Source organism: Staurois parvus, unplaced genomic scaffold (genome assembly GCF_062004578.1).
Source record: "Staurois parvus isolate SC_StPar_1 unplaced genomic scaffold, SC_StPar_1.0 ptg000615l, whole genome shotgun sequence".
Classification (NCBI taxonomy): Eukaryota; Metazoa; Chordata; class Amphibia; order Anura; family Ranidae; genus Staurois; species Staurois parvus.
In genome coordinates this window covers 872,104-886,176 of record NW_028318411.1, presented here as the reverse complement: position 1 = coordinate 886,176, position 14,073 = coordinate 872,104, and the positions used below count along the sequence as shown (strand labels likewise).

The following is a 14,073-nucleotide window of genomic DNA, read 5'->3' as shown; positions in this document are numbered from 1 at the left end:
CCCAAATCGGCCATGGGCCCCCGTACCGCCTGGTCACGCTGCTGCTGGGCCCACAGTGTGACCTGGGTCCCTGTACCGCCTCCCATTGCTCCCACTCTGCCATGTGCCACTTTGAGGTCTCCTCACACTCCTTCGGTTTTCCATTTTGTCATAGGTTGCTGGCAGATTAAAGGCCTCCCATAGGTGCCGCCAGGCCACAAATCGGCCATGGGCCCCCGTACCGCCTGGTCACGCTGCTGCTGGTCCCACAGTGTGACCTGGGTCCTTGTACGGCCTCCCATTGCTTCCACTCTGCCATGTGCCACTTTGAGGTCTCCTCACACTCCTGCGGTTTTCCATTTTGTCATAGGTTGCTGGCAGATTAAAGGCCTCCCATAGGTGCCGCCAGGCCCCAAATCGGCCATGGGCCCCCGTACCGCCTGGTCACGCTGCTGCTGGTCCCACAGTGTGACCTGGGTCCCTGTACGGCCTCCCATTGCTTCCACTCTGCCATGTGCCACTTTGAGGTCTCCTCACACTCCTGCGGTTTTCCATTTTGTCATAGGTTGCTGGCAGATTAAAGGCCTCCCATAGGTGCCGCCAGGCCACAAATCGGCCATGGGCCCCGTACCGCCTGGTCACGCTGCTGCTGGTCCCACAGTGTGACCTGGGTCCCTGTACGGCCTCCCATTGCTTCCACTCTGCCATGTGCCACTTTAAGGTCTCCTCACACTCCTGCGGTTTTCCATTTTGTCATAGGTTGCTGGCAGATTAAAGGCCTCCCATAGGTGCCGCCAGGCCCCAAATCGGCCATGGGCCCCCGTACCGCCTGGTCACGCTGCTGCTGGTCCCACAGTGTGACCTGGGTCCCTGTACGGCCTCCCATTGCTTCCACTCTGCCATGTGCCACTTTGAGGTCTCCTCACACTCCTGCGGTTTTCCATTTTGTCATAGGTTGCTGGCAGATTAAAGGCCTCCCATAGGTGCCGCCAGGCCCCAAATCGGCCATGGGCCCCCATACCGCCTGGTCACGCTGCTGCTGAGCCCACAGTGTGACCTGGGTCCCTGTACCGCCTCCTATTGCTCCCACTCTACCATGTGCCACTTTGAGGTCTCCTCACACTCCTGCGTTTTTCCATTTTGTCATAGGTTGCTGGCAGATTAAAGGCCTCCCATAGGTGCCACCAGGCCACAAATCGGCCATGGGCCCCCATACCGCCTGGTCACGCTGCTGCTGAGCCCACAGTGTGACCTGGGTCCCTGTACCGCCTCCTATTGCTCCCACTCTACCATGTGCCACTTTGAGGTCTCCTCACACTCCTGCGGTTTTCCATTTTGTCATAGGTTGCTGGCAGATTAAAGGCCTCCCATAGGTGCCACCAGGCCACAAATCGGCCATGGGCCCCCGTACCGCCTGGTCACGCTGCTGCTGGTCCCACAGTGTGACCTGGGTCCCTGTACGGCCTCCCATTGCTTCCACTCTGCCATGTGCCACTTTGAGGTCTCCTCACACTCCTGCGGTTTTCCATTTTGTCATAGGTTGCTGGCAGATTAAAGGCCTCCCATAGGTGCCGCCAGGCCCCAAATCGGCCATGGGCCCCCGTACCGCCTGGTCACGCTGCTGCTGGTCCCACAGTGTGACCTGGGTCCCTGTACGGCCTCCCATTGCTTCCACTCTGCCATGTGCCACTTTAAGGTCTCCTCACACTCCTGCGGTTTTCCATTTTGTCATAGGTTGCTGGCAGATTAAAGGCCTCCCATAGGTGCCGCCAGGCCCCAAATCGGCCATGGGCCCCCGTACCGCCTGGTCACGCTGCTGCTGGACCCACAGTGTGACCTGGGTCCCTGTACCGCCTCCCATTGCTCCCACTCTACCATGTGCCACTTTGAGGTCTCCTCACACTCCTGCGGTTTTCCATTTTGTCATAGGTTGCTGGCAGATTAAAGGCCTCCCATAGGTGCCGCCAGGCCCCAAATCGGCCATGGGCCCCCGTACCGCCTGGTCACGCTGCTGCTGGTCCCACAGTGTGACCTGGGTCCCTGTACGGCCTCCCATTGCTTCCATTCTGCCATGTGCCACTTTGAGGTCTCCTCACACTCCTGCGGTTTTCCATTTTGTCATAGGTTGCTGGCAGATTAAAGGCCTCCCATAGGTGCCGCCAGGCCCCAAATCGGCCATGGGCCCCCGTACCGCCTGGTCACGCTGCTGCTGGGCCCACAGTGTGACCTGGGTCCCTGTACCGCCTCCCATTGCTCCCACTCTGCCATGTGCCACTTTGAGGTCTCCTCACACTCCTTCGGTTTTCCATTTTGTCATAGGTTGCTGGCAGATTAAAGGCCTCCCATAGGTGCCGCCAGGCCACAAATCGGCCATGGGCCCCCGTACCGCCTGGTCACGCTGCTGCTGGTCCCACAGTGTGACCTGGGTCCTTGTACGGCCTCCCATTGCTTCCACTCTGCCATGTGCCACTTTGAGGTCTCCTCACACTCCTGCGGTTTTCCATTTTGTCATAGGTTGCTGGCAGATTAAAGGCCTCCCATAGGTGCCGCCAGGCCCCAAATCGGCCATGGGCCCCCGTACCGCCTGGTCACGCTGCTGCTGAGCCCACAGTGTGACCTGGGTCCCTGTACCGCCTCCCATTGCTCCCACTCTACCATGTGCCACTTTGAGGTCTCCTCACACTCTTGCGGTTTTCCATTTTGTCATAGGTTGCTGGCAGATTAAAGGCCTCCCATAGGTGCCGCCAGGCCACAAATCGGCCATGGGCTCCCGTACCGCCTGGTCACGCTGCTGCTGGTCCCACAGTGTGACCTGGGTCCCTGTACGGCCTCCCATTGCTTCCACTCTGCCATGTGCCACTTTGAGGTCTCCTCACACTCCTTCGGTTTTCCATTTTGTCATAGGTTGCTGGCAGATTAAAGGCCTCCCATAGGTGCCGCCAGGCCCCAAATCGGCCATGGGCCCCCGTACCGCCTGGTCACGCTGCTGCTGGTCCCACAGTGTGGCCTGGGTCCCTGTACGGCCTCCCATTGCTTCCACTCTGCCATGTGCCACTTTGAGGTCTCCTCACACTCCTGCGGTTTTCCATTTTGTCATAGGTTGCTGGCAGATTAAAGGCCTCCCATAGGTGCCGCCAGGCCCCAAATCGGCCATGGGCCCCCGTACCGCCTGGTCACGCTGCTGCTGGTCCCACAGTGTGGCCTGGGTCCCTGTACGGCCTCCCATTTCTTCCACTCTGCCATGTGCCACTTTGAGGTCTCCTCACACTCCTGCGGTTTTCCATTTTGTCATAGGTTGCTGGCAGATTAAAGGCCTCCCATAGGTGCCGCCAGGCCCCAAATCGGCCATGGGCCCCCGTACCGCCTGGTCACGCTGCTGCTGGTCCCACAGTGTGACCTGGGTCCCTGTACGGCCTCCCATTGCTCCCACTCTACCATGTGCCACTTTGAGGTCTCCTCACACTCCTGCGGTTTTCCATTTTGTCATAGGTTGCTGGCAGATTAAAGGCCTCCCATAGGTGCCGCCAGGCCCCAAATCGGCCATGGGCCCCCGTACCGCCTGGTCACGCTGCTGCTGGTCCCACAGTGTGACCTGGGTCCCTGTACGGCCTCCCATTGCTTCCACTCTGCCATGTGCCACTTTGAGGTCTCCTCACACTCCTGCGGTTTTCCATTTTGTCATAGGTTGCTGGCAGATTAAAGGCCTCCCACAGGTGCCGCCAGGCCACAAATCGGCCATGGGCCCCCGTACCGCCTGGTCACGCTGCTGCTGGACCCACAGTGTGACCTGGGTCCCTGTACCGCCTCCCATTGCTCCCACTCTACCATGTGCCACTTTGAGGTCTCCTCACACTCCTGCGGTTTTCCATTTTGTCATAGGTTGCTGGCAGATTAAAGGCCTCCGAATAGGTGCCGCCAGGCCCCAAATCGGCCATGGGCCCCCTTACCGCCTGGTCACGCTGCTGCTGGTCCCACAGTGTGACCTGGGTCCCTGTACGGCCTCCCATTGCTTCCACTCTGCCATGTGCCACTTTGAGGTCTCCTCACACTCCTGCGGTTTTCCATTTTGTCATAGGTTGCTGGCAGATTAAAGGCCTCCCATAGGTGCCGCCAGGCCACAAATCGGCCATGGGCTCCCGTACCGCCTGGTCACGCTCCTGCTGGTCCCACAGTGTGACCTGGGTCCCTGTACGGCCTCCCATTGCTTCCACTCTGCCATGTGCCACTTTGAGGTCTCCTCACACTCCTGCGGTTTTCCATTTTGTCATAGGTTGCTGGCAGATTAAAGGCCTCCCATAGGTGCCGCCAGGCCCCAAATCGGCCATGGGCCCCCGTACCGCCTGGTCACGCTGCTGCTGGTCCCACAGTGTGACCTGGGTCCCTGTACGGCTTCCCATTGCTCCCACTCTACCATGTGCCACTTTGAGGTCTCCTCACACTCCTGCGGTTTTCCATTTTGTCATAGGTTGCTGGCAGATTAAAGGCCTCCCATAGGTGCCGCCAGGCCCCAAATCGGCCATGGGCCCCCGTACCGCCTGGTCACGCTGCTGCTGGTCCCACAGTGTGACCTGGGTCCCTGTACGGCCTCCCATTGCTTCCACTCTGCCATGTGCCACTTTGAGGTCTCCTCACACTCCTGCGGTTTTCCATTTTGTCATAGGTTGCTGGCAGATTAAAGGCCTCCCATAGGTGCCGCCAGGCCCCAAATCGGCCATGGGCCCCCATATCGCCTGGTCACGCTGCTGCTGAGCCCACAGTGTGACCTGGGTCCCTGTACCGCCTCCTATTGCTCCCACTCTACCATGTGCCACTTTGAGGTCTCCTCACACTCCTGCGGTTTTCCATTTTGTCATAGGTTGCTGGCAGATTAAAGGCCTCCCATAGGTGCCACCAGGCCACAAATCGGCCATGGGCCCCCGTACCGCCTGGTCACGCTGCTGCTGGTCCCACAGTGTGACCTGGGTCCCTGTACGGCCTCCCATTGCTTCCACTCTTCCATGTGCCACTTTAAGGTCTCCTCACACTCCTGCGGTTTTCCATTTTGTCATAGGTTGCTGGCAGATTAAAGGCCTCCCATAGGTGCCGCCAGGCCCCAAATCGGCCATGGGCCCCCGTACCGCCTGGTCACGCTGCTGCTGGACCCACAGTGTGACCTGGGTCCCTGTACCGCCTCCCATTGCTCCCACTCTACCATGTGCCACTTTGAGGTCTCCTCACACTCCTGCGGTTTTCCATTTTGTCATAGGTTGCTGGCAGATTAAAGGCCTCCCATAGGTGCCGCCAGGCCCCAAATCGGCCATGGGCCCCCGTACCGCCTGGTCACGCTGCTGCTGGTCCCACAGTGTGACCTGGGTCCCTGTACGGCCTCCCATTGCTTCCATTCTGCCATGTGCCACTTTGAGGTCTCCTCACACTCCTGCGGTTTTCCATTTTGTCATAGGTTGCTGGCAGATTAAAGGCCTCCCATAGGTGCCGCCAGGCCCCAAATCGGCCATGGGCCCCCGTACCGCCTGGTCACGCTGCTGCTGGGCCCACAGTGTGACCTGGGTCCCTGTACCGCCTCCCATTGCTCCCACTCTGCCATGTGCCACTTTGAGGTCTCCTCACACTCCTTCGGTTTTCCATTTTGTCATAGGTTGCTGGCAGATTAAAGGCCTCCCATAGGTGCCGCCAGGCCACAAATCGGCCATGGGCCCCCGTACCGCCTGGTCACGCTGCTGCTGGTCCCACAGTGTGACCTGGGTCCTTGTACGGCCTCCCATTGCTTCCACTCTGCCATGTGCCACTTTGAGGTCTCCTCACACTCCTGCGGTTTTCCATTTTGTCATAGGTTGCTGGCAGATTAAAGGCCTCCCATAGGTGCCGCCAGGCCCCAAATCGGCCATGGGCCCCCGTACCGCCTGGTCACGCTGCTGCTGGTCCCACAGTGTGACCTGGGTCCCTGTACGGCCTCCCATTGCTTCCACTCTGCCATGTGCCACTTTGAGGTCTCCTCACACTCCTGCGGTTTTCCATTTTGTCATAGGTTGCTGGCAGATTAAAGGCCTCCCATAGGTGCCGCCAGGCCACAAATCGGCCATGGGCCCCGTACCGCCTGGTCACGCTGCTGCTGGTCCCACAGTGTGACCTGGGTCCCTGTACGGCCTCCCATTGCTTCCACTCTGCCATGTGCCACTTTAAGGTCTCCTCACACTCCTGCGGTTTTCCATTTTGTCATAGGTTGCTGGCAGATTAAAGGCCTCCCATAGGTGCCGCCAGGCCCCAAATCGGCCATGGGCCCCCGTACCGCCTGGTCACGCTGCTGCTGGTCCCACAGTGTGACCTGGGTCCCTGTACGGCCTCCCATTGCTTCCACTGTGCCATGTGCCACTTTGAGGTCTCCTCACACTCCTGCGGTTTTCCATTTTGTCATAGGTTGCTGGCAGATTAAAGGCCTCCCATAGGTGCCGCCAGGCCCCAAATCGGCCATGGGCCCCCGTACCGCCTGGTCACGCTGCTGCTGGGCCCACAGTGTGACCTGGGTCCCTGTACGGCCTCCCATTGCTTCAACTCTGCCATGTGCCACTTTTAGGTCTCCTCACACTCCTGCGGTTTTCCATTTTGTCATAGGTTGCTGGCAGATTAAAGGCCTCCCATAGGTGCCGCCAGGCCACAAATCGGCCATGGGCCCCCGTACCGCCTGGTCACGCTGCTGCTGGTCCCACAGTGTGACCTGGGTCCTTGTACGGCCTCCCATTGCTTCCGCTCTGCCATGTGCCACTTTGAGGTCTCCTCACACTCCTGCGGTTTTCCATTTTGTCATAGGTTGCTGGCAGATTAAAGGCCTCCCATAGGTGCCGCCAGGCCCCAAATCGGCCATGGGCCCCCGTACCGCCTGGTCACGCTGCTGCTGGTCCCACAGTGTGACCTGGGTCCCTGTACGGCCTCCCATTGCTGCTTCCACTCTGCCATGTGCCACTTTGAGGTCTCCTCACACTCCTGCGGTTTTCCATTTTGTCATAGGTTTCTGGCAGATTAAAGGCCTCCCATAGGTGCCGCCAGGCCCCAAATCGGCCATGGGCCCCGTACCGCCTGGTCACGCTGCTGCTGGTCCCACAGTGTGACCTGGGTCCCTGTACGGCCTCCCATTGCTTCCACTCTGCCATGTGCCACTTTAAGGTCTCCTCACACTCCTGCGGTTTTCCATTTTGTCATAGGTTGCTGGCAGATTAAAGGCCTCCCATAGGTGCCGCCAGGCCCCAAATCGGCCATGGGCCCCCGTACCGCCTGGTCACGCTGCTGCTGGTCCCACAGTGTGACCTGGGTCCCTGTACGGCCTCCCATTGCTTCCACTCTGCCATGTGCCACTTTGAGGTCTCCTCACACTCCTGCGGTTTTCCATTTTGTCATAGGTTGCTGGCAGATTAAAGGCCTCCCATAGGTGCCGCCAGGCCCCAAATCGGCCATGGGCCCCCGTACCGCCTGGTCACGCTGCTGCTGGGCCCACAGTGTGACCTGGGTCCCTGTACGGCCTCCCATTGCTTCCACTCTGCCATGTGCCACTTTTAGGTCTCCTCACAGTCCTGCGGTTTTCCATTTTGTCATAGGTTGCTGGCAGATTAAAGGCCTCCCATAGGTGCCGCCAGGCCCCAAATCGGCCATGGGCCCCCGTACCGCCTGGTCTCGCTGCTGCTGGTCCCACAGTGTGACCTGGGTCCCTGTACGGCCTCCCATTGCTTCCACTCTGCCATGTGCCACTTTGAGGTCTCCTCACACTCCTGCGGTTTTCCATTTTGTCATAGGTTGCTGGCAGATTAAAGGCCTCCCATAGGTGCCGCCAGGCCCCAAATCGGCCATGGGCCCCCGTACCGCCTGGTCACGCTGCTGCTGGTCCCACAGTGTGACCTGGGTCCCTGTACGGCCTCCCATTGCTTCCACTCTGCCATGTGCCACTTTGAGGTCTCCTCACACTCCTGCGGTTTTCCATTTTGTCATAGGTTGCTGGCAGATTACAGGCCTCCCATAGGTGCCGCCAGGCCCCAAATCGGCCATGGGCCCCCGTACCGCCTGGTCACGCTGCTGCTGAGCCCACAGTGTGACCTGGGTCCCTGTACCGCCTCCCATTGCTCCCACTCTGCCATGTGCCACTTTGAGGTCTCCTCACACTCCTGCGTTTTTCCATTTTGTCATAGGTTGCTGGCAGATTACAGGCCTCTCTAGGTGCCGCCAGGCCCCAAATCGGCCATGGGCCCCCGTACCGCCTGGTCACGCTGCTGCTGAGCCCACAGTGTGACCTGGGTCCCTGTACCGCCTCCCATTGCTCCCACTCTGCCGTGTGCCACTTTGAGGTCTCCTCACACTGCTGGTGTGTTCAATTTTTTGACATAGGGTGCTGGCAGATTACGGGCCTCCCATTGCTGCTGCCAGGCACGTAATCTGCCATGGGCCACCGTACCGACTCCTCATGCTGTGACGTTGCAACAAGGTGGAATTCAACCCTACATATGTTAGACCGCCTTTACGAACAGCGAAAGGCCATCACAGATTTCCTGTTGTTAAAAGCGGATAAAGGTACTCCCTGTGTAACTTAGATGTCAGCCATTGGCAGCTCATGCGTGACACCTGCGCTTGCTCAGGCCCTTTGAGGAGGCCACGCTATTCGTGAGTCGGCAGGACTATGGGATGAACGAAGTCAAATCTGCCATGGGCCCCCGTACCGCCTGGTCACGCTGCTGCTGGTCCCACAGTGTGACCTGGGTCCCTGTACCGCCTCCCATTGCTCCCACTCTGCCATGTGCCACTTTGAGGTCTCCTCACACTCCTGCTGGTTTCCATTTTGTCATAGGGTGCTGTATGGCCTCCCATTGCTGCTGCCTCCACCGCCACACTGTGGCTCCAAACACTGGTTTTGGCCCCGTGACTGCCCAAATGAGTGAAGTGTGCGGTGATTCTAAGATCGACGGCACTCATCTGCATGTCATACTGACTGACAGTATTATTTCTCTTCCCCAGCAGACTCCAAGGGCATTTAAATTAAAGGTACAGTGTTCTGCACTAATATTAAGTCTCTCTGAAGCCTAGAAACACCCTTTTTTAAGTTAAATTCACAGCGAATATATTCGACTCGAGACTCAAATCGAATATTGTCCACGAATTCGCCGAATCAGTCGAATCGAATTTTTGAATACTTCGCTCATCTCTAATATTAATCAATGTGTATAATTGCAAGCAACAGGAGGCCCGTTTTTAGAAGCTTCATTGCTGCAGATTAACTGATCTACTATGATCTATTACCTGATCTACTATGATCTATTACCTGATCTACCATGATCTATTACCTGATCTACTATGATCTATTACCTGATCTACCATGATCTATTACCTGATCTACTATGATCTATTACCTGATCTACTATGATCTATTACCTGATCTACTATGATCTATTACCTGATCTACTATGATCTATTAACTGATCTACTATGATCTTTTACCTGATCTACTATGATCTATTACCTGATCTACTATGATCTATTACCTGATCTACTATGACCTATTACCTGATCTACTATGATCTATTACCTGATCTACTATGATCTATTACCTGATCTACTATGATCTATTACCTGATCTACTATGATCTATTAACTGATCTACTATGATCTATTACCTGATCTACTATGATCTATTACCTGATCTACTATGATCTATTAACTGATCTACTATGATCCATTACCTGATCTACTATGATCTATTACCTGATCTACTATGCTATGTCACTGATGTTCTGTCCCTTTAAGGCACAGTTCAGATCTGGGCACCAGAGAAATGAAGGAAAAAAAAATCCCCAACCCTTTTTTTTTTAAATTGTGCGGCACCAAACTGCATGGTGCTGTGGTAACATGAGGCTTTGTGTGAAAACGCACCACAAGTGCAGATGTGTGGGAGTGCCATTAACAATGGCACCCCCACGTGTATGCTAAATTGCAGTGCGTTTACTTTGTGGTTTGGGAACGTGCATGATTTTACACGTGGTCCCCGATTTTACATTTCGCATTCCCCAGCTGCAGAGATGTGAAGATTAACTGGAACATCAAAGTCCTTCCAGTCTCCACAACATCAATGTATTTCTTCTGCTGTGGCCCACACATCATGCCATAAATGTGTCTATAGGATCCTACAGTTGCAAGAAAAAGTATGTGAACCCCTTGGGATTACGTGGAGTTTTGCATGAATTGGGCATAAAATGTGCTCTGAACGTCATCTAAGTCACAACAATAGAAGAACACAGTCTGCTGAACATAATACTACACAAACATTAGATGTTGCCATGGTTTAATTGCACATAACATGTAAACATTCACAGTGCAGGGAGGAAAAAGTATGTGAGTCCCTAGCTTAATGACTTCTCCCAGAGCTAATTGGAGCCAGGAGTGAGCCAACCTTGACTCCAATCAGTGTGATGATATTGGATGTGTTGCTGACAGCTGTCCTGCCCTTAAAAACACACACACCTGTTTTGGGTTTACTGGTTTCAAGAAGCACTCTCTGATGTGAACCATGCCTCGCAGAACAGAGCTCTCAGAAGACCTATGATCAAGAATTGTTGACTTGCATGAAGCTGGAAAGGGTTACAAAAGTATCTCCAAAAGTCTTGATGTTCATGTGTCCACGGTAAGACAGACTGTCTACAAATGGAGAAAGTTTAGCACTGTTGCTACTCTCCCTAGTCATGGTCGTCCTGTAAAAATGACTGCAAGAGCACAGCGCAGAATGCTGCATGAGGTAAAGAAGAATACCAGAGTGTCAGCTAAAGACCTACAGAAATCTCTGGCACATGCTAACATTTTTGTTGATACATCTACAATAAGGAAAACATTAAACAAGAATGGAGTACATGGGAGGACACCACGGAGGAAGCCATTGCTGTCCAAAAAGAATATTGTAGCACGTTTGAAGTTTGCAAAAGAGCACCTGGATGTTCCACAGCACTACTGGCAAAATATACTGTGGACAGATGAAACCAAGATTGAGTTGTTTGGGAAGAACACACAACACTATGTGAGGAGAAAAAAAGGCACAGCACACCAACATCAAAACCTCATCCCCACTGTGAAACATGGCGGAGGGAGCATCATGGTTTGGGGCTGCTTTGCTGCCTCAGGGCCTGGACGGATTGTTGTCATTGATGGGAAAATGAATTCCAGAGTTTATCAAGACATTTTGCAGGAAAACGTACGACCATCTGTCCGCCAACTGAAGCTCCGCAGAGGATGGGTGATGCAACAGGACAATGACACAAAGCATACAAGTAATTCTTCAAAACAATGGCTGCCACAGCACAGAATACGCCTTCTGGAGTGGCCCAGTCAGAGTCCTGACCTCAACCCGATTGAAATGCTGTGGCATGACCTTAAGAGAGCGATTCACACCAGACATCCCAAGAATATTTCTACACTGAAACAGTTTTGTGAAGAGGAGTGGTCCAAAATTACTCCAGATCGTTGTGCAGGTCTGATCTGCAACTACAGGAAACGTTTGGTTGAGGTTATTCCTGCCAAAGGAGGGTCAACCAGTTATTAAATCAAAGGTTCACATACTTTTTCCTCCCTGCACTGTGAATGTTTACATGTTATGTGCAATTAAACCATGGCAACATCTAATGTTTGTGTAGTATTATGTTCAGCAGACTGTGTTCTTCTATTGTTGTGACTTAGATGACGTTCAGAGCACATTTTATGCCCAATTCATGCAAAACTCCACGTAATCCCAAGGGGTTCACATACTTTTTCTTGCAACTGTATATGTTCATTGTTTGTTGTGTATGGTGGAATAGGTCATCAGTGCTGGCAGAGGCGTAGCTGGGGGGGGCAGGGGGGTACATATGTTCCCGGGCGCCAAGGTATAGGGGCGCCAAAATGAGGCTTACAACCAAGGGCGTATTTGCCATGAGGCAAACAAGGCGTTTGCATAGGGCGGGACATTTTAGGGGGGCAGCGCGGTGCCACCGCCCCCCTTCCAATGGAAGGGACACTTAGTACAGGGGCGGGCAGCGGGCTGCTGTGTCTTACCTGGCTTTGTGTCCCAGTCCCACAACGATCCAGTCCAGGAGGCGCTGCTGGAGGAGGGGTTGAGAGGTCTGCAGGTCCGGTGTCGTCTTTTCCCTGAGCGCGGTGTGGGCGGGATGGCATGCCGCCCCTGTCATTTGGCCACACCCTCGGGATCACTGGACAGCCTATGGCAGCTTGTACTTCCCTCTACAAGCTCCGCCAGAACTGTAGCTCAGGAAAGGCACACAGGCAGCCAATCACCTGTGAGGAGGCGGAGCTTGGAAAGGAGGAGGCGAGCGGCAGCGCGAAGATCGAGTGAGAGAGCGGCCGGAGCAAGTGAAGAAGACAGCTGACCGGTAAGTGTGCCGTGCGGAGGGTGCTGCTGCAACCAGGTATGCTGGCTGTGGATGGGAGAGGGAAGGAGCCTAGGTTGGAGCAGGGGTCAGCAAGTTAAGTGTCATTGGTGTCAGTGGGAGGAATAGTGCCCCATCATTGGTGTCAGTGGGAGGAATAGTGTCCCATCATTGGTATCAGTGGGAGGAATAGTGCCCCATCATTGGTATCAGTGGGAGGAATAGTGCCCCATCATTAGTATCAGTGGGAGGAATAGTGCCCCATCATTGGTATCAGTGGGAGGAATAGTGCCCCATCATTGATATCAGTGGGAGGAATAATGCCCCATCATTGGTATCAGTGGGAGGAATAGTGCCCCATCATTGGTGTCAGTGGGAGGAATAGTGCCCCATCATTGGTGTCAGTGGGAGGAATAGTGCCCCATCATTGGTGTCAGTGGGAGGAATAGTGCCCCATCATTGGTATCAGTGGGAGGAATAGTGCCTCATCATTGGTGTCAGAGGGAGGAATAGTGCCCCATCATTGGTATCAGTGGGAGGAATAGTGCCCCATCATTGGTATCAGTGGGAGGAATAGTGCCCCATCATTGGTATCAGTGGGCGGAATAGTGCCCCATCATTGGTATCAGTGGGAGGAATAGTGCTCCATCATTGTCAGTTGGAGGAATAGTGCCCCATCATTGGTATCAGTGGGAGGAATAGTGCTCCATCATTGTCAGTTGGAGGAATAGTGCCCCATCATTGGTGTTAGTGGAAGGAATAGTGCCCCATCATTGCTGTCACTGATGTGATTAAACGGGGAGGGGGGCTGGGGCGCCAATTTTATAGTTCGTCCCCAGGTGCAAAATATCCTAGCTACGCCTCTGAGTGTTGGGTTCAATTTATCAGACTATGCTGCAAATATTTTATAGATGCTAAACAAGTGCAGAGTGAAAAAATTTGTTTTGTTTTTGGATCAATTTGTTAAGTTTCTAATTTTGTTTCGTTACATTCTTTTAGTTTAGTTTCATTTATTCATCTTCGACTGGATTAGAATTTTTACAATGGATTTGAAGTATTCAAATCAAATTCAAATAGAAAATATCAAATCGATGCAAATTCATTGTGAAGAATAGCTGGTTCTTTTCGAATTTCAAATTTTGGAAGATGGTTACACACTTTCTATTTTATTCTATTCTATTTTTTCAATTCTATTCTATTTTATTCTATTTTCTATTCTGTTTTACTGTATTTGTTTCTATTCTGTTTTATTCTATTCTATTCTTTTTGAAATTCAAATTTCGGAATATTGCTATATTCTTTCTATTTTACTCTATTTTATTCTATTCTAATTTTTTCTATTATTTTCCCTTATTTTCTATTGTTTTCTTTTCCATTTTATTCCATTCTTTTTGAAATTCAAATTTCGGAATATGGCTATATTTTTTTCTATTCTATTCTATTTAAATCTATGCAAATTTCTTTTATTTTATTCTTTTCCTTTCTTTTCTATTCTGTTTTATTCTATTCTATGCTTTTTGAAATTCAAATTTCTGAAGTCAGCTATATTCTAACACCAGTACACATAGTCTTTGAAGGAAATCAGCAATAGTCAGCAATATGATTTCATTCAAATATGTTTTCAAATTTGATTTCATTTTCAAATTTAATTCAGATTCAATTAGAATTTGGACAAAAATTTATATCGTTAATTTTAAATCGTTTAAATTTGTTG

At 52.9% G+C, this 14,073-nt stretch overlaps 1 protein-coding gene across 1 annotated transcript in view; it reads left to right on the top strand.

Moving 5' to 3' along the window:
* Positions 1-14,073, top strand: part of LOC149449522 (transient receptor potential cation channel subfamily M member 2-like) — a 372,880-nt gene that overhangs the window by 58,734 nt on the left and 300,073 nt on the right. The gene's annotated exons all lie outside the window — the stretch shown is intronic.